Source organism: Suricata suricatta, chromosome 15, assembly GCF_006229205.1.
Source record: "Suricata suricatta isolate VVHF042 chromosome 15, meerkat_22Aug2017_6uvM2_HiC, whole genome shotgun sequence".
In the NCBI taxonomy this organism is placed as follows: Eukaryota; Metazoa; Chordata; class Mammalia; order Carnivora; family Herpestidae; genus Suricata; species Suricata suricatta.
Genome location: NC_043714.1, coordinates 5,410,104 through 5,434,663, shown reverse-complemented (window position 1 = coordinate 5,434,663; position 24,560 = coordinate 5,410,104). Strand labels below are relative to the sequence as shown.

The 24,560-nt window shown below is 39.8% G+C and overlaps 1 long non-coding RNA gene across 1 annotated transcript; it reads right to left on the bottom strand.

The window, feature by feature from the left end:
• Nucleotides 1–13,072: 13,072 nt before the first annotated feature.
• On the bottom strand, nt 13,073–17,765 carry LOC115278659. Its single transcript, XR_003903014.1, has 2 exons — nt 17,556–17,765; nt 13,073–13,320 (listed from the first exon to the last, which is right to left on the bottom strand). It is a non-coding gene; the product is annotated as an uncharacterized LOC115278659 (long non-coding RNA).
• Nucleotides 17,766–24,560: the final 6,795 nt, after the last annotated feature.

Sequence of the window (24,560 nt, the reverse complement as noted above, 5' to 3'; positions counted from 1 at the left end):
GAATGCTGGGGGTCAGTACATTCATGTGGATGTGAATTCCACTTCAAAACTTTTGTCCTGTCAATAGCACCAGTCCTGGGAAAACAAATAGCATGCTTGGTTCCTTTTAGGAAGGAAAACTGTGATGGGTAGGTCAACAGAAGCTGATTACTATTAATTATTCTTTCCAACAGCACTTATTCCTGGTAAGCTCATGAACAAATTGTTGCTTCTATGAGGCCAGAAATATCATTATTTGAAATATATTAATCTGCAAGATCCGGTTCTGAAATTTCCTAGAAACTCCGAAGCACATCCCAAATGCCCTTCTTCAGCCGGCAGAGTGACGGTTCATCTGTGGCTAAAATGCTGTCGCCATGTATCATTATAGACAGCTTTTGCCATTATTTTCAAGTGTAAAATTGCCTCCTGTGTTAACTATGAAATTGGAATGCCCTCCTCTTGAAGGCCAAACCTGATAATTGAAAGGAATGATTGCAGATGTTAACAGGGCCTTTTCCAAATGGCCGGTGATTATGCTTCTAAAAATGTGGACAACGGAATTAACTGGGAGACATAGAGTAAGAGAGACCAAGGTTGCATAGGCTGGTCCATTGCTCCCTGGCTGCATAACATTGCGCCTAGAGATCTGGCATTCTTTGTTGAAGCCAAGGACTTTGATCCTGGGGTCAATTACTTTTCAGTTTTTCAGTGGTGACAAGTTGCGACCTGACCCAGGTCAGCTGTCTGGAAAACACATGTCCCTTAATTATAAAAGGGCTTAGTAGAATACATATATTAGCACAAAGTCTCCTTTGCCTCTGGAAGCACAAGGAGCCTGGGGCTAGTCGTGCTGTGTGTGCACATAGAGGCCAGTGTGTACACACAGATAGTCACACACACACACACACACACACACACACACACACACACACATTGAAGAAGAACAATGAACAGACCACTGAAAAGGTCTATTTACTCACCCATTGTTAATGTTATTCATATTTAGTAAATGTAAGAACACAGCAAGATGCATCATTATACAAAATTATGGGCTGACACAGAGTCTCTGATATAAAATACCTTGAATACTGAACATCACTGTGGAATTCGAGCACATTCTTACTGACATACAGCCACTAATAGCTGTAAACAAGCGAACTGCTTCTGTAAAAGCTGTTTTACTTATTTTTGCTTATTTTTTGTAATTGAGTGGAGTTGACACACAATGTTGTATTAGTTTCAAGTGTACAACGTAGTGATTCAACTAGTTCATACATAATATTGTGCTCACCAAGGTGAGCACTGTCACCATACAAAGCTATCACAATATCATTGACTATATTCCCTGCCCTGTGTGTCTTTTATTCCTGCGAACTTTTCATTTCATAACCGGAAGCCTGTGTCTGCCTGTTCCCCACACTTCTCCCTCTGGCAACCATCAGTTTGTTCTCTGTTTTTATAGGTCTGATTCTGCTCATAAAAATTTTAAATGGGAGTTTTCACTTCAGTTTCCACCCTATGCTATGGGCATTAACCCACTCTGATTATTAAGGGGTGTCGAAGAGGCAGCAACCATTTCCATACAGAGAATAACAAGAGTTTGGCTCCATCGATGCCCTTGAAAAAGCATCCTATAGAATCCCTTTGCTGTCCACCTCAGTCACTGTGGGTGTGTGCCCTTGGTTTGTGTAAATCACAGTCATACTGGCTGTGTCTTGATCTACATCAATGGCAAAAATGGTCTCCCTTATAATCCGATCTATGGCAAATTTTTCATTAATCGCAAGAGGTACACTTTAGAGACAGAAAGGTATAAAAGTCTCATGATTCTTGTCATCAAAGAATATATTCTCCATGCCAGAGAGCAATTGTTTAATTCACGGAGTGAAAAAGGATATGTATCCTAAGAGGGTTGTAGATAGTGCTATGAGCATTCAGAAAAGGGCATGCTTACTAACAATACTTGTAAGTTGTGCTATGCTATTAACACACAAAATTTGATCTAATACTTTATACTTTTCAAACCATGGTTGAATACATTATCGACTGTTTTCCTGGACCACCATGTTGTCAGGCTAAGGCCACCACAGCAAACATCATGTGATCAATGAGAAAGGTGAGCATAGGACCAACATTCACGGGATGAAGCAATCTTCCACAGCTAGTTAGAGACAGAGCTCAAACAAGAGCAGTGGGGAGTTGGTCCTATTTCTAATCTGCTGATATTTCTAACATAAGTCAGAAAGGATGTCAAGAGTGAAAAGGACAAAAAGCTTTACATTCTCCCTTTCCGATCCTAGTGTTTGAACAGCTTAGCTCCAGATAATGCATTTTAGAAAACAGAGCATGATTTCTGGGAAAGGGTCATGGCTTGAGTGTCAGAATAGCTCAGATTTGCCACATCCATTCACATGATGACACAAGGTCAGACAGTTAATTATTTCCGTTTTCATTTTTAACCTGGAAAATGAGTGTAATTATGTTTCCTTCCTTTCAGTGGTAAGAGATGACATGCGGTGAAATGAGTAACAGTATTCTCTCTTTATCATGTTGATATGAAAGAGGAAGAACATAATTTGCATCTAGTGTTGGAGCTGATTAAGCCACATCTCATCTTTACTCTTTGCAGTTAATAGAAGAGAGACCTGATTTGATCTGTGCTATATTAGAATCTCGTCCTTGGCAGGTGCTTCAGAAGGAAAAGGGTCAGGGGCTGTGTTTTAAGTGTGCCCTCTAATTCTTTTCGGGGAGAAGAATAAGGGAAAATTATGTCAAGGCCATATTCTAAATTTAAGTCAGTTTTAATAACTGCCTTATATTTGGACAAGCTTATAACTTGTAAAATGCTTCTTTGAAGTTTCACATGTACAACTAAGAGGGTTAAAATGTAATGACCTGGTAATAAATTGGTCCTTCTAATTTTAATGGAGTCCAATAATGTCGTTTCCCGCAGACCGGGGCTGCTCGTCCACCGTCCGCTTCCACCCCAGGTTGGGGTGGCACTTGTAGGTGCTGCGGTGCGCTAGCTCGCCGGTCCCGGCGTGCTCGTCCGGGCTTTGAGCGCGCCTCTGTCGCGGGTCCTTCTTGAGGGAGGGAGAGAAAACAGGGCAGGAGGGAGACGCAGAGAGTGAAGACAGCACACGGTTTCTGATCAAGCCTCTGTTCTTTATTCTTCTTCTTTTTCTATTCCAGAAAACACTGTCTCTTAAATAGCGTTTGGGGCGGGGAACTGACCCAGGTTGGTTGCCAGGTAACAGAGTCACATGAATATTAGAGAAAAGGAAAAACCGAAACTGCAAACTCCGGACACAGCTTCAAAGGGAAGCACGCAGACTTGCGTCTGCAAAGCTGGGGAGGGGAAGCTTAGCGCTGCATACCCGAAATAAGGTTTTGATCTTTTGTGCACCTTGGCCAAATCTATGTCTGGTGCAGCAAGACAGTCGCCAAAATTATTTGGACCAGGAAATGGCAATCTCCAGCCTCCACATGCAAATCTTGTTTTTCTCCGGTACTCCCTGGAGACCGGATATCCTTGCCTGAGGCAGCCAGAAAACTGGGCGGCTCCCGACACAATAATATTTTAGCAAATGCTGATGTCAGCTTTTTTGGGGGTGTGTGTCTCTTACATTGAGTATACTTAGGTCCTTTTTATGTCTTAGACACAAGGTCATTCACTAAGTCGTGTGACCCGGCCCAATAGACCTTTAATCAGGAGCATGTAGTTTTATCTTTTCTGTGGACTGTTTCTGCAAATGCCAGTCGACGAAGCAACTATAATCTGCCTCGCTTAGCAACATTGCCATTGAATGGAAAACTAGAACAGGAGCTTTCATCAATCAATTGATCGAGATCTCATGAGCAGCAGATAGGGTATTACCCATTTGACACACACTTGTTCCTTGTTACAACATCCACAACTGATGTATGTTGGTGGGATTGGTTTAATCCCTTGAACCACAGATGGAAATTTTGGTTTCGAGATTCTTTCCTGTTTTACCAAGAAGTAAACAAAATCTCTGAAGACATTTATTTATTTGTTTGTTTATTGATTTATTTATTTTTGAGAGAAAGAAAGAGAGAGGAGAGAGGCAGAGAGAGAGAGAGAGAGCAAGCAAGAGAGAAGGGCAGAAGGAGAAAAAGAATTTTAAGCCGGCTCCACAATGAGGGGCTCAATCCCATGACCCTGGAATCATGACCTAAGCCAAAACTAAGAGTCAGACACTCAATGGACTGAGCATCAGGTGCCCTGCCAAAAACTATTTTAATGCAGAAAATAGTTTAATTCTGATGATGCAGAACATTTAACTCTTTTTTTTCCCCAGGAACTATTGTTTATCACAAAAACATATAAAAAGAAAACAAAAACATTTAAAAACCAAATAATCATGCATATCAAATAAATAGCACCTTAGTACTATTTAAATGTGTCTTGTAATGTTTTTCTTTTTGTAACCTTTCTATCCATCACAGTACTATGGTTTTTATTGCATTTATGTAATTGTACTGCAGCTTGATGTATCTTCTGCAGACACTTAATGCTGTCTAGATTTAAAATATTTCATAAGCCTTGGGGTGCCTGGGTGGCTCAGTAAGTTGAGCATCCAACTTTGGCTCAGGTCATGATCTCATGGTTGGTGGGTTCAGGGACCACTTTGGGATCTCTGCTGTCAGCTCAGAGCCCACTTCAGATCTCTGTCTCCCTCTCTCTGCCCCTCCTCCACCTGCCTTCTCTCAAAAATAAATAAAACATTAAAAAATATTTCATAAGTCTTCTTGACAGGACTTTAAACACAATTACTATTATCTTTATTTTGTAATGCTATCTCATCCCCAAATACCATCCTATTCACTCAGTAGTTCTTTCTCCTATCAATGAACCCTTTGAGATTTGAGTCTCACTTCCCAAATACCTGTCACGCATGGTTCAGTCACTGTGATAAATGCTTCATGTGTGTTTAACCCTCACACACATTCTGTGATAGTGGTAACATCTCCTTTCATGGATGGACAAACAGAATATGAAGAATTTATATCATTCTCCCATAATCATATGCATAGTAAGCAGCAGGATTTAGACAAATTAAAGTGGACTTAATGTATAATTTTAAAAAAGTTTAATTGAACAATAAAAAGTCTGCCAACCCAAATAAACACTGGAGAAAAGTCTAAATAGACACTTCCCCAAAAAGAATGGCCAATAAGCACATGAAAAGATGTTAAGCATCATTATTTGTTAGGGAAATGCAGGTAAAAATCATGAGATACTACTTTCTATTCACGAGGACGGCTAAAAGCCAACAGCCACTACCAAGTCTATAATCAACAAGTGTTGACGAGGATGTAGAGAAATTGGAACATTACATACTGCCGGTGGGAATATAAAGTGGTAGAGCCCCCACGGAAATGAATTTGATAAGTTTTCAAAGGTTAAATATCAAATTACCCTTTCTCCCAGTGGCTCTGCTCTGAGTTACATACCCAAGACTCAAATGCATATGTCCACACAAAAACTTGTAGATGAATGATTATGACAATGCTCTTCGTAATAACCTGAAGGTGGAAACAATCCACGTGTTCATAAACCTAATTTCCAAGCAATGGGATGTTGCTATTATTGTAATATTGAATATTATTATTCTGTAATATAAAGAAATGAAATACTAATACATATTACAACATGAGTGCACATTGAAAACATTATGCTAAGTGGAAAAAGTTAGCCCCAAAGGACCACATGTTGTGGTCTTTGTCTGAAGTATATGTATTTTGCCATGGGAAACATGTATCCATTCATATTTTACTGACTTTAAAATGAACAGATGTTCAATTCTGCTGGTGATTTTTTCTGCATCTATAAAGATTACCATATGATATGATCTTTTTTCTACATCTATTAATATGGTAAATAATATTAAGGGTTTTTATAATATTGAGTTGCTGCAAACTTTTTTTTAAGAGAGAGAGAGAGAGATCTCCTTCTCTCTCTCTCTCTTTTATGTCTCAGAGAGAGAGAGAGAGAGAGACAGACAGAGACAGAGAGAGCAAGTGGGAAAGGGGAAGAGGGAAAAAGAGAGAATCTTTAAGCAGCCTCCACACTCAGCACAGAGCCCAATGGGGGGCTTGATCCTATGACTTTGGAATTAGGACCTGAACTGAAATGAAGAGTTGGATGCTCAATAGACTGAACCAGCTAGTTGCCCCTATTTTTGTTATTTATTTATTTATTTATGTAATTATTTTTAATTTATTTTATTTTTTTATTAATAGTTTATTACCAAGTTGGTTTTCATATAACACCCAGTGCTCCTCCCCACAAGTGCCCCTCTCCATGACCATAACCCCCTTCCCCTTCCCCCCACCCCCTCCCCCTTAAGCCCTCGGTTCATTTTCAGTATTCAATAGTCTCTCATGATTTGGTCCCTCTCTCTTCCCAGTTCTCTTTCCCCCTTCCCGTCCCTATGGTCCTCTGTTAGGTTTCTCCTGTTAGACCTATGAGTGCAAACATATGTATCTGTCCTTCTCTGCCTGACTTATGTCACTTAGTATGACACCTTCGAGGTCCATCCACTTTGCTACAAATGGCCAGATTTCATTCTTTCTCATTGCCATGTAATACTCCATTGTATATATATATACCATATCTTCTTGGTCCATTCATCAGGTGATGGACATTTAGGCTCTTTCCATGATTTGGCTATTGTAGAAAGTGCCGCTATGAACATTGGGGTACATGTGCTCCTATGCATCAACACTTCTGTATCCTTTGGGTAAATGCCTAGCAGTGCTCTTACTGGGTCATAGGGGAGTTCTACTGATATTTTTTTGAGGAACCTCCATACTGTTTTCTAGAGTGACTGAACCAGTTTACATTCCCACAAGAGTGTAAGCGGGTGCCCATTTCTCCACATCCTTGCCAACATCTATAGTTTCTTGATTTGTTCATTTTAGCCACTCTGACTGGTGTGAAGTGGTATCTCAGTGTGGTTTTTATTTGTTTTTGCCTGATGCTGAGTGATGCTGAGCATCCTTTCATGTGTCTGTTGGCCACCTGGATGTCCTTGGTATTTAAAATAAATCTCACTTGAATGGAACCAGAGAAGACCCTGGATAGCCAAGATAATGTTGAATAAGAAAACCAAAGCTGAAGACATGACAATTCCAGACTTCAAGCTGTATTTCAAAACAGTATGGTACTGGCAAAAACACAGACACATAGATCAGTAGAACAGAATAGAGAACCCAGAAATGGACCCACAAATGTATGGCCAACTAACCTTCGACAAAGCAGGAAAGAATATCCAGTAGAAAAAAGGCAGTCTTTTCAGCAAATGGTGTTGGGAAAACTGGACAAACGACATGCAGAAGAATGAACCTGTATCACTTTCCTACACCATACACAAAACTAAACTCAACATGGATGAATAACTTAAGCATAAGACAGGAAACCATCAAAATCCTAGAAGAGAACACAGGCAGCAACCTCTTTGACCTTGAATGCAGCAACTTCTTACTAGTCATGTCTCTGAAAGCAAGGGAAACAAAAGCGAAAATGAACTACTGGGACCTCATCAAGATAAAAAGCTTCTGCTCAGTGAGGGAAACAAACAACAAACTAAAAGGCAACTGGCAGGGGGGCACCTGGGTGGCTCAGTTGGTTAAGCGGCCTACTTTGGCTCAGGTCATGATCTCATAGTTTGTGGGTTCAAGTCCAGTGTCAGGTTCTGTGCTGACAGCTCAGAACCTGGAACCTGTTTTAGATTTTGTGTCTCCCTTTCTCTCTACTCCTCCCCCACTCGTGCTCTGTCTCTCTCTGTCTCAAAAATAAATAAACTATAAAAATTTTTTAAAAAGGCAACTGGTGGAATGAGAGAAGATGTTTGCAAATGACATATTGGACAAAGGTTTAGTGTTCCAAATCTATAAAGAAACTCCACACGCAAAATGCAGATAATCCAGTGACAAAATAGGCAAAAGACATGAACAAGATACTTTCCCAAAGATGACATCCTGGTAGCTAACACACATATGAAAAGATGCTCAACATCACTCATCACCAGGGAAATGCAAATCAAAACCACAATGAGATCCCACCTCACACCTGCTAGAATGACTAAAATTAAAAACTCAGGAACAACAGATGCTGATAAGGATGTAGAGAAAGGGGAACACTTTTGCTGTGTTGGTGGGAATGCAAACTGGTGTAGCCACTCTGGAAAACAGTATAATTTCCTCAAAAAATTAAATAGAGCTCCCCCATGATCCAGCTATTGCACTACTATGTATTTATCCAAAAGATTCAAAAATGCTGATTCAAAGGGAGCACATACACCTCAATGCTTATAGCAGCACTATCAACAATAGCCAAATTATAGAAAGAGCCCAAATGTCCATCAACTGATGAATGGATAAAGAAGGTGTGGCATATATACATATGCAAAGAAATATTACTCAAAAAGACCAAAAAGAATGAAACCTTGCCATTTGCAACATCGTAAATGGAGCTAGAATGTCTTGTGCTATACAAAATAAGTCAATCCAAGAAAAATAAATATTATATGATTTAATTCATATGTGGAATTTAAGAAATAAAACAGATGAACATAAGGGAAGAGAAGGAAAAATAAAAACAGATAGTGAGGCAAACCATGAAAGACTCTTAAATACAGAGAACAAACTGAGGGTTGATGAAGACATGTTGGGTTGGGGGATGGGCTAAGTGGGTGATGGGTATTAAGGAGGCTACTTGTGGGGATGAACACTGGGTGTTATATGTAAGTGATGAATCACTACATTCTACTAATGTAGCCATTATTACACTATATGTTAACGTAAATAAATGAATAAATAAGTAAACAATGTAAAAGTGCCTTAAAAAAATACTTAGGTCATGAGATAGAATGAATCGTGGCCTCCAAAGATGTTCACACTCAGATTTCCTGAACCTCTGAATATCTTACCTTCCGTGACAATGGGACTTTTCAGACATGACTAAGTTAAAGCTCTTGTGATGGAGAGCTTATCCTGGACTATGTAAGTTTGTCCAGTGTAAAGCCAGGACCTTAATAAGAGGCAGCCTGGAAGATTGGAGGCAGAGAGAAAAGATGTGAGCATGGAAGCAGAGGTCTCACGAGAGATGATCATTAGCCGTCGCTGTGAGGATGGAAGAAGGGATCCAGGGCTAAGGAAGGCAGGCATCCTGGAAGCTGGAAAAGTAAGGAAACGAATTGTTCCCTTGGGCCCCCAGAAGGAACCCAGCTTAGTGCTTAGCCCAGTGGTACCCATTTCGTGCTTAAGGCACCCTGAAATATAAGATAATACATTTGTGCTGTGTTAAGTCATTGAATTGTAGTAATTGGTTAGAATAGCAACAGAAAATGAATACAGGTCACGATCTATATGTTTTGCACTGTGCTGTGGAATACTACTTGCTAATATTTCATTTGGAATCCTTAATCTATATTCTTCAGTGAAATTGGTGTGTAGTTGTCTTTTGTTGGTGCAATGTGACAAGTTAGGTGTCAAAGTCATATTTACTTAAAAATTTTTTTTGATGTTTATTATCAAGACAGAAACAGAGCATGAGTGGGGGAGGGGCAGAGAGAGAGAGAGAGACGGAGACACAGAATCTGAAGCAGGCTACAGGCTCTGAGCTGTCAGCACAGAGCCCAACGTGGGGCTTGAATCCATGAATCATTAGATCATGACCTGAGCTGAAGTTGGACACTTAACCAACTGAGCCATCCAGGTGCTCCTTATTTACATTTAAAAAAATAACTTGAAAGTTTTCCCTTGTTTCCGGATTCTGCAGTTTCAATAACAATGGAATTAGTTGGTCTTTGAAGATTTGGTTAATACCCCTGACGCCATCTGGGCCATATGCTTTTTTTTCTGTTATTTGTATGTTGCAGGTTTTTAACTTCTCAGCTGAGCTCTCTCAATTACCATCTGAATGATTTAATCTTGCCTCTCACAGTGAAAACAATGTTTTTCTTAGTCCGGGACTCCGGAGGAAACAAGACAGATTTTTTTGTGGTTCACCATTGAGAATGATTTGACCCAGGTTGCCAACCTCTAACAAATTTTTTTTTCAATTGGTTTCTGGTTCTTTGGTTGAATTCCTTTTCTGGACCGCAAGACCCCAATAAAAGAGATTTCCACTCCCTGCTCCTATTTTTATTTTTTTTCTTAAAATTTTTTTTTTACGTTTATTTATTTTGAGAGAGACAGACACAGTGTGAGCAGGGGAGGGGCAGAGAGAGAGAGAGAGAGAGAGAGAGAGAGAGAGAGAGAGAATTCCAAGCAGGCTCTGCACTGTTAGCACAGAACCCAAAACGGAGCTCAAACTCATGAACCATAAATGCATGATATGAGCCAAAATTGAGAGTCAGAGGCTTAACTGACTGAGCCACATAGGTACCCCTCCTGTTCCTATTTTTCAAGACTGCTTACTTATTTCTTGTGACCCCTTCAGTTGACTTAATGCCCCTACATGTGTATTATTTTATTCCTGGTTTCTAAGCACTTGCATTGGATTTCTCTTAAATCTCTTCTGCTCGATGGTTTGCTGCTTTTGGTGTTCACTTCGACCCTGAACTCTCTTTATTTCTACAAGTGTCTTGGGTCTTAGAGTCAGGTGTTTTACCTCATGACTTGATCTAATTTCAGGCATGACACTGGAATTTATACTGAGGTCCCCAGGGGTGCACCTCTGAAAGAACTCATTTGAGCTTCATATCCATTTCTAGCCTCTGAGCAACACTGAGAATTTGCTTCATCCTGAGTATTCCAAAGATTCCAAAACATCCTGATGCCACTGATGTGCTAATCCTGACAAAATCCTTTGTAGTTCAATGGCCATGAATTTTGCACAGTGTAATTAATTTTACAAATATTGTTTCCCATTGATTACTTTCTTTAAAGAGTTTAATCTGAATACAACATGCTATTCTAATATACTGAAATAACTACGAACAATCTCTCTTGTATGGAATCTTTCTTTAAATATTTTTTGATTAATTAATTTATTTTTGAGAGAGAGGCAGAGAAAATCCCAAGCAGGCTCTGTACCATCAGCTTGGAGCCCAATGTAGGGCTCCAACCCCTGAACCTTGAAATCATGACCTGAGCCTAAATCAAGAGTCCAATGCTTAACCACCTGAGCCACCCAAGTGCCCCTTTCGTTTATGGAGTTTTATATCTCTTTGTAGTCATAGATTTCTATCCCTTGATCCATTAATTATACTCTTTTGCTGTTTTATTGTTATACTCCTTAGGCTATTATATTGTTATATTGGATCAGTTCAATGACCACTTCTTCATAAGTAATCAGAAGTCTGTACATGTGAATTGTGCTGCACCTGACTATATTTAAAAAATTTTTAATTCCAATGTACTTAACATACAATGCTATATTAGTTCCAGGTGTACAATATACTGATTCAACACCTCCGTATTCTACTTAGCGCTCATCAAAATAAGTGTATTTTTAATTCCCTCCACCTATTTCACCCATCCCCCTACTCACCTCTCCTCTGGTAACCTCCATTTTGTTTGCTCTAGTTAAGAGTGTATTTTATGGTTTGTGTCCTTTTTTCCCCTTTGCTCATTTGTTTTGTTTCTTAAATTTCACATATGAGTGAAATCACATGGTATTTGTCTTTCTCTGACTGGCTTATTTCACTTAGCATAACACTCTCCAGCTCTCTCCATGTTATTGCAAATGGCAAGGTTTTGTTATTTTTCTATGGCTGAATAATATTCCATTATATAATAATATATATTCCATTATATATTATACATATAATTCATCTGTGGATGGACACTTGGGCTGCTTCCATAATTTGGCTATTGTAAATAATGCTGCAATAAACAGGGTGCAGTTGATTCAAAACTACCTTGAACAATTCTCAGTTTTACTAATAAGTACTAAATTTGGAGGGTTATATTGGTAAAGATTATCGGAAAAGGCATTTGATTAAATTTCTTTCAATTTTCAGCTTGTGGAGTTGAAACTATAGCAGCATTTTTTGCTAACATGTTTCATCAAAGTTATAGAATAATCTTTTCATTCTTTATCAAATACCTATTAAGTGTCTACCATGCACCTGACTACATTCTATGTGTTATACCAGTGAACAAACCAGAGGTCCTTCCTCTCATGGAAATAATATTCTAGTGGCAGAGAGAAAGACAATAAGCAGCAAACACAATATACTAAATAAATGGTATGTGTCACTTTAGAAAGTGATAGGAATTTCGGAACAAAACAAAAACTATAGGTGTATGGAGACTGGGGATACTATAGGCGGAGGGAGGCCAACCTGTGATTTTGGCAAGAGTGGACCCTGGGGCCTCACTGAGGAGGCAAGCTATGGAGAAAGACTTGAGGGAGATAAGGTGGTTGGGTATTCAATTATCTGAAGGAAAAATACTCAGTGAAAATGCCTTAAGGTGGGGTTTGTCCATCTTGTTCTAGGAACAGTAAGGAGGCAATGTGGTTGAACTGAAATGATCCGGAAGACAGTAACAGTTGAAGTCAGAGAAGAGGTGACGGTAATCTTGACACAGTAGGGCTTTGCAGACAATTGTGGAAACTCTATCTTGTATTCTAAAGGAACCTAGGAAATTTTGAGTGGAGGGAAAATATGATAGGACTTACAGTGCGAAGAGATTTTTCTCAGTACCGTATAGGGGAGATAATCTAAAATCAATTACTAGTGATGGCAGCTCCCTAAATGAGTACACACACACACACACAAAATGACTGAATTATGCATGTTAACTGAGGGAATTTTATGCACCATGAATTATAAAACTATTAAAAAACAATCTTAGGATAGAATAGATAAGTCCATATCTGTTTGACTGTGACCACTTAGAGCAACATATGAGACTATGTGATTTGCTTAGTTCAGCTGGTGGTACAGTAAAGGTAATTAATCGGTGATACCCAACTTTATTTTTTTCATTCTTCTGGGCAAGGGGATTACAATAATTAAACATCAGTAACTGATGCCTCTTACTGAGCACCTTTTATGTGCCAGGAGCTCTCCCAGATGCTTCACTTATTAAATCATCACAATAGTCCCAATGATATAGGTATTATTAATTCATTCTTGTAACCAGTATTTGTGACATACTGTATGTACAGGAACTTTCCTGGGGCCTGGAAATACAGTTTTAAATAGGACAGACCAGTTCCAGGGTCTAGTATTTCCTCTTGTGAGAATTTGTTTAGGATCACACAGTCAGTGCATTAGAAACTGGAGCCAGCTCTTTACTCTTCCATTCACACAGGCTCTTGAGCTGGCCGTCTAGATAAGATGTAGTCGATCCATTCTGTTTTAAAGATGAAATGGAAACAAACGAAATTAGGGAGTAAAAATAGAATGGAAAGAGATTTAGAAAGCTTATTACCACATATTAAAACACTGATCATATTTATCATTTAATTTGGTGTCCACAAATCAATGTAGGTAGGTCAGTTCAAACAATAAGGTTCATTTGAGGCTTGTGTTATTTAATGTGACTCTTTGGACTGATATATGATGTCCAATGTTGGCCATTTTAATACTACTAAAAACTATTAATACCATTAAAATGTCCATTTTAATATTCTATGAACACAAATTTCTTAGACCTAAGACCTTCCAAATCTCTGCACAAAGTACTAATTTAATAATTTCAATATATTCAGAAAATACACTCAAATAATTTTTACATTACATAAGAAAAACATGAGCATGGCACTTTTAATCAATTTGTTTTCTTCTTGTGTAGATGTTGGCATGACTTGGCTAATTTTTCAAATTGAATTATTTATCTTTTCCTCTTGTACTTATTCTAATTATTAATGGTGTTTGCAAAGTTAATTCTAGGTGATACAGACATAGCCTGGGTTTTAAGTTCTAATGTATAGTTACAAAACCCAATATGGTAGCCACACATGCCAACCGAATTGAGTGTCCAAGGTGCTGAAAAGGTACCTGTGGTAATGTATCCAGAGAGCTCAAAGCAATGGGAAAGTGATAGAACTTGTCAAAAGAAGAGGACACAAGTTCATTTGTTTTAAACATCGAGTGATCTTTTAAAACCTTTTACTTTTTGACCCAGAATTATAAGATTACCTTTTACTATGAAATTATGCTACTATAGCTTTTTTTCCTTAATCGGGAAATAGAATATATTCTCCAGGATATGGAATGAATCCACAACATATGTGAATTTTAATTTAGAGATTATTTGTCTTTACTGTACTATATATTCCAATATATCATCTATCTATCTATCTATCTATCTATCTATCTATCTATCTATCTAGTGGCTCTGTGAGATTTGGGGCCAATATTTATTGGTAATCAACTGTGGCCTGAATATTTCATATACATTTTCCTCATTGACTCTTTCAAAGTTCCCCATGAGATTTATTACAATTCCTTCTCTCCATGAGGGACTATAGCTCAGAGAAGTTGGGAAGGTTGTCCAAGGTCACAGAGCACCGAAGAATCAGCTCCAAGAGTTGGGCGCACACACCTGGTTCCAAGCTCGTGTGGTCCTAGTACTGTTTCTGCTCATCGTGTTGACTACTTGCCCTTCCCTTTCATTCAAACATTCCCTTCTTCTTCATCAAACATGGAGCTTGGCACACTGTGCCAGTTTCTTGCTATTTTTGCATGAATATGTGCAAAATGGAATTTGTGAAAATGGTAGATAATCAAAATATTTAAGTGAATACTTAGGAGAAACTTAAGAAAGACATTTAATTACATTTTTTCTCGTACTATATAGAAATGTTTTCTAAAATAGTTTTTAGAAAGGAAGTACCTCTAACTTCCAGCTAAAAGCCCAGATGGGATGCATTATCTGTTTCCTCTCTCTTACCAGCTGCACTACAGAGGAAGTTCCTGGGGGAGGAGGTGAAATCTGTGAGGAGATTGGAGGACGATCAGTGGGAGAACTCACTATGCTTCTGGAAGAAGCAGCTAAGTCTGTGTGAGAGGTAACTGTGGGAGCAGAGTGCAGGCAACCAGTCGGGAATCTCTGGCCAGGCGAGCTGAGAGTGAATGGCTATGGTGGTGAGGTGGGGGCGGCAGACAGGGGCATTCATTGGAAATCTGCTAAAATTATCTTGTCTTTTCTCCACTCTCCATGTGCAGATTATGGGTGCCCCTGCATTTATCTCTCAGGCAAAATCGCTGAAGGCTTTTATTTAGGAAATTGAAAGGCTCCAGAGGGAAAAGTGGCAAACCCTTGCATTAGAACCTTTTCAGGAAAATGATAGCCATTTTCTCAAACATGCAAAAAACACGTCCTACCAGACAGCAAGCCCTACCTGTGTGCACAGAGCTCACAAATTATACTTTTTAAGGCTTTCTTCTTGAATACAAATAGGTACCCTAGAATTATGAGTTGTATGAAGAAACCCTCCTGTACAAAGTCCTTTCTAGCATTTCCATAGCTCTGACTGATGGTGATTGTTAGAGTCCTTTATATATGTATATTCACTCATTTACCTCTATTAACAACCCCATGAAGTGAGTGCCATTATGCCCATTTTTTAAATGTTTATTTATTTACTTTTGGGAGAAAGAGAGAGAGACAGAGAGAGAGAGAGAGCGAGCGAGCGAGAGAGAGAGAGCACAAGTCGGGGAGGCACAGAGAGAGACAGGAAGACATAATCCAAATCAAGCTCCAGGCTCTGAGTGTTCAGGGCAGAGCCCAATGTGGGGCTCAAACTCATAAACCGTGAGACCCTGACCTGAGCTGAAGTCGGATGCTTGACAGACTGAGCCACCCAGTTGCCCCCCATTATTCTCATTTTTAAATATTGGGAAACTCCTCTGTAACTATAAATAATTTGGAAGACCAAGTTTTCTTGAAGATTATAACAAAAACACAAAGATGGAGAATATCTCAGAGAAAAGAGGGCCAGAGACATATGTAAAAGATTTTATATCTCATACAAGAAGGAGGAGAAACGATGAGGGTATAAATACACAACTCGAGGAATTAGTGCGTTACTGTGAATGAGTTCTCTAAAGTGTGGCTACAACAGTTTTCAAAATGGTAGGAAATGTTAACGACATATTCTTCTTGTTGAGCACCAAAAACTTAGCCCTTGCAGCTTTTAGCAATTTGCAATTACTGAAAACAAAACTTTCCAATGGGAAGAGATTGAAAATTTCCTGTATGAATGTAAGGGACGAATTAAATATATTAAGTAATAAGTGCGCAAATGTTTACAAAATTAGTTTGGAGATCTGGAATTTATGCTTCATATTTTAACATGTAAGAAGACAAATTTTGATTGAATTTGTATTTCCAATTGAACGAGCTTATACACTCTACTGGAGAAATGAGATGGACGGGCCCTGTGGTTTCGCAGCAGCTAAGATTATCAGAACATTCAGAAGAATCATAAATAGAGAAAACTATTTGAAATGCTTTGGGCTACAAGTTTTCTTTTTGTCAAAGTAAAATATCTCAGTTGAAGCAAGAAGACAATATCTGTGGAAATAATAGAGTTGGAAGATTTTTACATTTCTTTTTTAAAATTTTATTTAATTTTTTTGAGAGACAGAGAGAGACAGAGTGCAAGCAAGGGAGGGTCAGAGAGAGAGGGAGATACAGAATCTGAGGCAGGCTCCAGGCTCTGAGCTAGCCGGCAGCATAGAGCCCGACGTGGGGCTTGAACCCATAAACCCACAAACCGTGAGATCATGACCTGAGCCAAAGCCAGATGCTTAACCGACTGAGCCACCCAGGAGACCCAGATTTTTACATTTCAACAAGAAATAAATGAAAGTAGGAACATAAGTTTTTAGGTTTTAGCAGAATTTGCTTTGAGCCTACCATGTGCTCGGCCCCTTTATACAAAATGTTTCTCATTTGAAGATACTCTGATCTGCATACTGTGGTCCAATAGCTGATGGTGTCAATGATGACAAATTTGTTAATCATGAAATGTAACTTGGAGAATCACAGATACTTTTTGGAAAAAGTTTACAATATTAAAAGCATGCTGAGAACTACCAGTGCCCCAGTGTTAGAGGTAGAATAATGCCAATAAATAGCCTGGAGCACCTAATAACACACAGGAATAGCCATTTTGCTTGTATTAATTTTTGATATTTAGCTAATCAATATAAAGCACTTAAAATTTCCTTTATTGCATATAAATGTATTTTTTAGAACTTATTTTTGAAAATAAGTTTTGAATAGACTTATAGTATATTATTGTCTAGTAAATTAAACCTAGTGATCTGTATATAGACACACATACACACACACAAATACACACATGAATATACACACATGCAATTTTAAGGATTTTTGTCCCTCCGTCCATACCTAAAGGTGGCCTAGTTTGGATGATAAATTATATTGTTACCCTGTACATCTATCCTTTATGTAATGATATGAGGAGAAAGGTCCTTCTGTTGTTTGGCTTAAATTTCAAGTGTTTCTTTGCTTATTTTTAATCTATACAAATGAAACTGGGTCCCAGCTGGGAAGGACTTTTGTTTTTCTGGGTTCCCTTAGCCCAAGTCTGTAGCTCTTTCATATTCATTTACCCTTTTCTTTTCTCCTTCCCAGAAGAGGTAATGATTTTCTGCGTCCTCTCCCCTCCGACACTCCAGGGGTGAGCCTGACCTTGCATCAGTCTCTCCAGCAGGGGTTGAGTCCAGGCTGGTTATGAACCCAGTTGTGATTAAGGGGAATTAAGGCAGCCTTCACCAAAGCTCCTCAAAAATGCCTTCCTTTCTCTTAAGAGGAAGCCACGCTGAGCTGCTCCGTCTCCTGCGAGACGTGGCTGCTGAAGGCTGATGCTCACATCTGCTGTCGCCACCGCAGTCCCCGAGGTCACCTGGGGAGCCTGCCTTAGCAGAGACTGGTGTTCTGGACGACAGAGCAAGGAGGCAGAAGGAATCCAATCTTTGGTCGATATCTTTGAACTTCTGACTTCTGGTTTTCTTATTTTGTGCGCCAATGAATGACCTTATTATATGTGCTTTCCCCGAATTGGCTCATCTCTCAGTCACTGATAAGGGCGTCGGAAATGAAATATTTCCCCAAAAGAGGTAGCAGCAAACTCTGTCCGCACTTTCCCATAGTCTTATGTCATTTTCTTAATTTTTATTTTTTTAATGTTTATTTTTGAGAGAGAGAGAGAGTGAGAGCACATGAGTCAGGGAGGGACAGAGAGAGGGGGACAGGTGATCTGAAGTGAGCCCCATGCTGACAGCATGGATCCCCATGTGGGGCTCAAACTCACAAAACTGTGAGATCATGACCTGAGCCTTGGACGCTTAACCGACTGAGCCACCCCGGAGTCCCTAGCCCTTCTTTTCACACTTCTCAGTTGCCCCTTTATTTGTAATATATAGGTATGTATATTTTGTGGTCATAATGTGATTATAAGAAACTTGAAGGCAGAGACTACAGGTACATATATATATGTGTGTGTGTGTGTGTGTGTGTGTGTGTGTGTGTGTGTGTTATGAATAATGCTTTTTAAAAAGCACAGTATGTGTAATAATTCAATTCATTAAATAATTATTAAATATCTACAGTGTCTTAAGTGTTGTTGATGGCATTTAGGAAAGAGATGCCTAAAATTGGTGTTTCTGCCTTCCCGAAATTTCAGATGGGATTCTACCAACTGGTCTTACTGTGGTCATAGGACACATTTACTTGGCTAACTAGTGTCTATTGTAATAGAGAAGACAAAAACTGTCAGACCTTCTGTACTGGAGACATAGGATCAAGCAAAGACTTGAAAACCCTTTATGAACATTTTTACTTTCATAAGGCACTTTTGCAATAAGTACCTGTGTATTCAAACAAGGAATCTGTGTCTCAATAGTTTGATTACATACCTGAGTTCTATATCAGCTACTCTGCATGAATATAATGTGTCGAGTTTTCCTTCTTGATCTGCTCCTCTTCTTACATACTTAGCACTTAAAAAAGCTTATCATCCAACCATACAAATTGGACACCTTGACTTTTTTCTCTTATGTATCCCCAGGACTTATTAACTGAATTCTTAAACCAATTAACATCTAAATTCTTTTCTTTTTTTTTTTCCCAGCAAGCTTTCTTATTCCATGGTAGCTATGTGTCTGGGCAAGTTGTCTATCTGCTCAAAACTCTGCTTTCATATCTAAAATGAGAGCTGAAATAGCACCCTCCTTATAAGATTATTGGGAGGCTGGGTAGAGATAATGTTGGAAAAGTGCTGAAGGTTTGAAGCTAAGAAATGTCATGTTCAGGTTTTCATTGTGGAGAACTTTCTTTGGCTTTGTGGATGGATTTGCAGGGCCAGGAGAGTTGAGTTGACAAGGAGAATGAGAGATGAGTGGTCCTCCGGCCACCGTGGAGGCCTTGGTCACGTACCTAGATGCCAATGCAGGTCTCATCCCTGGGTGGCGGAGCCCTTCTGATCTTAAGAAACTCGCTTCTGTTTGAGTGGGCTCCATATGACCTAAAAACCAAACCAAACCAAACAAAAAACAAATTCGGAAGGAATGCATGGAAGAAGTACCTTGGCGGGCACAGAATATCCATGCAGCCCTAACCCTTACTGAGCCATGTGGCTCTGAGTACCCCGGAAATACATGATGGCCGCCATGATGACCCTCGTGTTTGGTGAACAAACGGAGGCACAGAGACTACCTGTAAGTCAGCGGTGGTGTTAGGACTCATATCCCAGCCGCAGCCTGTGCTCACAGCCATCTTCCTCCTCACCTCTTATCACACCCCTCTGCCTTCCTCTCATGGTACATTTTGCTACCCAGCCTCACTCATTCCCAGAACCTGCCATCCATGCCCAATAATCTGCAATTCTTCCCAAAGTCCACTGACAAAGTGCTCTCATCCTTTCAGAGACAGCCTGAATATCAGCTCTGCGGTCAAGGCCTCTCTGGCCCTGCTCCTCCTCCCAAACCCCTCCCTGAATGCAGAATGGATTACTCCCTTCAAGACCTGGGGACCTTTACAAATGCCTGCACTTTGGCCCCCTGTCTTTGTTACTTAGCTGTTTCTTCCCCCACTCGATTTCGGTCTTTGGCCGGGAGGCAACATGGCGTCTAGTGCATAGTAGGTGGATGCTTGGGATCACTGCTCTTGTGAATGAAAAATGAAGAACACGGACCCATAATGCTGGCGAATATTGGAAGTGTCAGCACGGAGTAATACTTTTCAGGGGCAGGGTGGAGGGTTTTCCAGATACTTCGTGGACCCTCCAAGCTCAGAAGGAAGACACTTCAGGATTCTAAGCAATGATGATTTGAAAACACTCCTTTTATCCCATGCTGTCTAGTTTCCAAGACACTTTTATTCCAGTGGCTGAGATACTGGAATCTATTTATGGTTTCTTACAAATCAGAGATGCCTGTGCTCCTCCAATTCACTTTAAAGGACTTGGGGCACCTGGGTGGCTCAGTCGGTTGAGCGTCCGGCTTTGGCTCATGTCATGATCTCATGGTTGTGGGTTGGAGCCCCGCATCAGGTTCTGTGCTGGTATCCAGCTCAGAGGCTGGAGCCTGTCTTCAGATACTGTGTCTATCTCTCTCTCTGACCCTCCCCTGCTCACGCTCTCTTTCTCTATCTCTCTTTCTCTCAAAAATAAATAAAACATTAAAAAAAAAAAGACTCACAGGAGAGACAGAATTTGCCTGCCACTCTGTCCTGTAGCCTAGTAAGCTGTGTTTGCAGCCAAAGCCCGCCAGCATCTCCCCCTGCATGCAGAGGCACTCATCTCCATGCCTTTCCTGCGGGGAGCAGCCCTGTGACATCTGTGCTCTGCTCTTGTCGCCTCAATCTCGTTGCCATGGCACCATGAGCCCTTCAATATGCCATTGTTAAAGAGGGCAGCGTGGGGGCACTGGTCACTCCCTAGACTGTGTCCTTTAAAGCCTGGCTTCTGCCGGCCAGAGAACCTGGCTGTGAGGCAACCAAAATGCTGTGAATAAGGCAGTGTTCTTGCACATCTGTGCACACTCACATGTGTTGAGAGCTGGACTCTGCTTTCTGTTCTGCGTCCTTAAATTACTTTGCCTTTTTCCTGCTAATGAATGAGAGAATATGCTTTCAGACCTGGTTTCCGAGAGAGTGATGGCAATGACTTCTGTTCTGTTGCTTTATGAAATAAGTGGTGTCATTAGGATAAAACGAATTTGATTTTCAATTTGTTGGAAGACGTTATTTTTTAGCATCCTGCCATCATTCTTGCCAAATGCCTTTCAAGGTTCAATCCTTATTTATTTTCTTGCATCACAATAAAAACTTGAGATCTACTCACTAGGGAAAACGTGTCAGTGATGGCAGGCCAGGCCAGCCACGCACAAGATTAAGAGAGATTTCAAGAGACTGTTGTGCTCACATACAGTAGTAGTTGATAAATGTCTGAAAAACCGGAGAACAAGGGAGGCAATTTAGGGGAATCTACGAAGAACCAAAATTTCTGTGTGATGATGAGAGGACATACTGACTCGCGTCCCTGTAGGTACTTTCTCGTAAGGGACAAAGCGAGGCCCAACCTAGTGCCCGGGAACCATTAAAGCCCTGAACGCTGGGTCAGCAGGTAGGGGGAGGGAGGGGGGGCAGTAGAAGAGACAGACTCATCATCCTGCATGTGTCTTGCACATTGAATCATGTTAGTTAGTTTACATGTACATGAAAATGTGTATAAAACACGTTTTGCCTTTAGAATGTTTATATTTTAACATGACCTGTGGGCTTGTATGCATAAACCATTGGAATAAGTTGGCACATGAACAGTGCAAAGACACTTGCACGTCAAGTAAGAAATGGCCATACTCCTGGAAACATGCTCTCCCCACCTTAGAAAGTAGCAGAAGGATGATTTTCTTGTTGCATCAATTTTACTGACTTGAGAGATTTAGTAACGATCACAAATGGGCCCATAAGATGAAGCAAGATGCTGTCTCTTTCATGGGAACTGTGCCACGGTAGTGAGGAAACATGCTTTGGAAGGTGTCCTAAGTAATAAGACTTCCCCGTCTAGAAGAAAGGTTAAGACCTTAGTTGTCTTTAATTCTACTTGCTGTTGTCTGGTTGCTTTTAAGTGTCAAAGCTTTGTGTGTGTTGCCTTTAAGGCATTTAAAACACACACACACACTTCATGGAGAGTTGGAAAAAATATTTATTTCTCCGACACACTAAAATTGGCAAAGGTTTATTTAAAACATTGTGTCCATTTCCTAGAGAGCATGTGAACCTAGAGGGACTTGAGTAAGTGGAGGGCAGGAATCCAAGTTGGGGTGGTCAGAGATGGGATGGGTCTACTAAAAAGAGGTTGATGGGACACAGCGATGGTCATTTTTCTTTTGACAGGATAATAATTACTTAAGCAAACAAATAATCTCTTGCTTACACTTTGCAAAAAATAACATAAAGAAAGATTATTTGGCTTGAGTGATAGAGATCATTTTCCTTTTCTCCAATTCATTTGTTTTGATAGAATGTACCCCAAGAATTTAAATAGGGGATTTTATGCTAGAAAGAGAACATGAGTTTAAAAGCAGTTTTTAAAAGTTAAAAGAATTGTTCAACTTGTCTCCAAGAACAACTCAGCTGCCGTCCAATATGACGAATCAGAAACTCTAATAAGAACGGTTCTTGGGGGGGTCTGGGTGGCTCAGTCGGTTAAGCATCTGGCTTCATCCCAGGTCCCGATCTCACGGTTCGTAGGTTCCAGCCCCGAGTTGGGCTCTGTGCTGACAGCTAGCTCAGTGCCTGGAGCCTGCTTCAGATTCTATGTCTCCCTCTCTCTCTGACCCTCCCCTGCTCACACCATCTCTCTCTGTCTCTCAAAAATAAATAAAAAAAACATTAAAAAAAAAAAGAACGGTTCTTGAATATCTGGCCCAAAACATCGTGGTCTAGCTTCAGGATGCCTGTTGGTGCTCTCTGAGGTGGCCAGTCAAAAGGCCATGAGGATTACCATCATACTGAGCAACCCTGACCTTTCCGTGAACACTTACCATGGTCACAACTCTGTCTTTGAACATATTGTTTTGAGCTCCCCTCTTTCGACTTGCAGGCTTCCTTCAAGGTCCGTCTCAAATACCACTTAGTCTATGAAGCCTTCTTTGGCTACTCTGGTAGATTGGACCACCCTCTTCTGTGTATCCATCGCCTACTATTCACACTCTGTTTAAAGCATCTTGTAAAAATTGACACCTTCGATTCTCTCACTATTCTGAGTCAAGAATAGAGCCATGACTTAATCATATTTGATATCCCCAGCCTTTAACTCAGTAGAAATTTCAAGTAGAAATTCAAGTAGAAACTGCTCAGGAGTTAATTAATCAGTAACTGGGCTTTCATCTTCTTTTTGTTTGGTTTGGTTTGATTTTGTTTTAGCTTATTGTTTTTTTTATTATTTAATTTTATTTTTTTCATCATAATAATTGTAATCTTTGATCCCTATCTCTTATTTCTCCCACCCCCCACACACATTCCCTCTGGGGACCATAGGTTTCTTCTCTACAGTCTCTTTCTCTCTCTTGGGGTGCCTGGGTGGCTAGTTAAGTGTCCAACTTCAGCTCAGGACATGACTTCATGGTTCATAAGTTCAAGCCCTGTGTTGGGCTCTGTGCTGACAGCTCAGAGCCTGGAGCCTGCTTCAGATTCTGTGTCTCCCTCTTTCTCTCTCTGCCCCTTCCCTGCTGTACTCTGTCTCTCTCTCAAAAATAAATAAGTATTAAAAAGTTTTTTTTAAAGTCTCTCTCTCTCTTTACCCTTTGCCCATTTATCTTTTTCTTAAATTCCACATATGAATGAGATCATGTGGTATTTGTCTTTCTCTGACTGACTTATCACTCACTTAGCATAATACTCTCTAGCTCTTGCAAATGGCAAGATTTCATTCTTTTTTATGGCAGAATAATAGTCCTATATATAGAACTATTATATATATATTATATTGTATATATTTGTCTTGTGAATACATATGTGTATATATTATTTTCCTTACTAATTATCCATTTCTTCTCTATTATTTTCTTTATCCATTCATCAATCAATGGACACTTGGGCTATTTCCATAATTTGACTATTGTAAATAATGCTGCGATAAGCATAGGGATGCATGCATTCATTTTAATTAGTGCTTTCGCATTTTGGGGGTAAATATTCAGTAATGTGATGACCAGATCTGAGGGTAGTTCTATTTTTAATTTTTTGAGGAACCTCCATAGTGTTGTCTACAGTGTTTATCTTCCCACCGACAGTGCACGAGAGTTCCTTTTCTTCCACATTCTAGCCAACACATGTTGTTTCCTGTGTTTTTGAATTTAGCCATTCTAACAGGTGTGAGTTGGTATCTCACTGTAGTTTTGATATCATTCCCCTGATAAGTGATGTTAAGTATCTTTTCATGTGTCTGTTGCCTATCCGGATGTTTTCTTTGGAAAAATGTCTATTCATGTCCTCTGCCCATTTAAAAAATTGGGGTGTTGAATTTTGTATATTTTGAATACTCTTTATTGTATATGTCATTTGATAATATCTTCTCTCATTCAGTGGTTTTAGTACATCAATTTTTTCCT